The sequence below is a fragment of the Halyomorpha halys genome, unplaced genomic scaffold (assembly GCF_000696795.3).
Source record: "Halyomorpha halys isolate HHAL.00 unplaced genomic scaffold, Hhal_1.1 Scaffold2050.1, whole genome shotgun sequence".
Taxonomy (NCBI): domain Eukaryota; kingdom Metazoa; phylum Arthropoda; class Insecta; order Hemiptera; family Pentatomidae; genus Halyomorpha; species Halyomorpha halys.
Genome location: NW_027113931.1, coordinates 27,148 through 28,395, shown reverse-complemented (window position 1 = coordinate 28,395; position 1,248 = coordinate 27,148). Strand labels below are relative to the sequence as shown.

General features: G+C 27.2%; 1 protein-coding gene across 1 annotated transcript in view; it reads left to right on the top strand.

Moving 5' to 3' along the window:
• Nucleotides 1-1,248, top strand: part of LOC106691057 (uncharacterized) — a gene marked incomplete at its 5' end in the record, with an annotated part of 16,348 nt that overhangs the window by 12,363 nt on the left and 2,737 nt on the right.

Here is a 1,248-nt window from a genome sequence, read left to right as displayed (position 1 = left end):
TTGTCATATCTTTTATTCTTTTCTCTCTAAATTCTCACCCCATATTTAATTATTTTTATATTTACTATCCTTCCATTTTCATTTATATTCATATTTTTTATTTTTAAATTTATATTCAAGTGTTACCTACTTAAGTGTACTTATATTAATTACTTTATTATTAATTTTCTATTATATATTTACATATCTCTGTATCCCACTCATTTGATATATTGTCTTTCTTAATCACTTACATATGTTGTATCCCATTATTTTAACTTCTTTTCTTCTTTGTTTTTCTATCCATGATTATACATTTTTTTATATTATTTATTTATTTATTTTATAATTGTATAGATATTTCTTTTCCCCCTCTATTATGTATATTATCATTTATTATGTACCTAATTTTAATAATTTTTATATTGTTTACTTAAAAATTATTTTCCTTATTATGTGACGTACTCAGCTACCATCCGTGCTCCTCCCAATACAATCGGTTCACTCTGACTTTGACTTCCGTCATAACAGGTATGAATTCTGTCTCATTCGTTTTCATTTGATTTTATTCTTTTCCCCTTTCATCTCTTAATTTGTACTTTCTTCAATATTTCTTCTCTTAATTTATCTTTTATCTTTTATCTTTCTGTTACTATTACCGTTTTCATTTATTGTTTATAACCTTGAATTCTTCTTATTAAATTTTACGTTTCACTGTATACCCCTGTTATTTTCCACTATGTTTTTATTTCTTTGTAACTGTGTCAAGTGTTTTTATCTTTTTTTAGCCCTGACGAATCCCTGCAATGTGAGGCGAAACGTTGGCTCAATTATAATAGTGATTACTATTTGAGTTTTATTTGACCGCACCCGGACCATATTCTATTCATTGATGCACATGGTCAATCAGCAATCTTCCAGTACATTACATACATTATTTTTATTCTTATCCCCCTTTTCATCTCTTAGTTTTTACTTTATTTTATATTTCTTCTTTGTATCTGTTACTATTACCGTCTTCATTTATTGTTTATACACCTTTTATTTTAACATTTCATTTTATACCCTTGTAATTTTCTGTTTACTTTTTTTTTACTTATGTTAAGTGTTTGTATCTTTTTTAGCCCTGACAAAACCCTACAGAGTGGGGCAAAACGTTGGCTCATTAAAATAGTTCTCACTATTTGAGTTTCTTTGACCGCACCCGGATCATATTCCATTTATTAATGATACACCCGGTCAATCAGTGATCTTCCAATAACATTAATA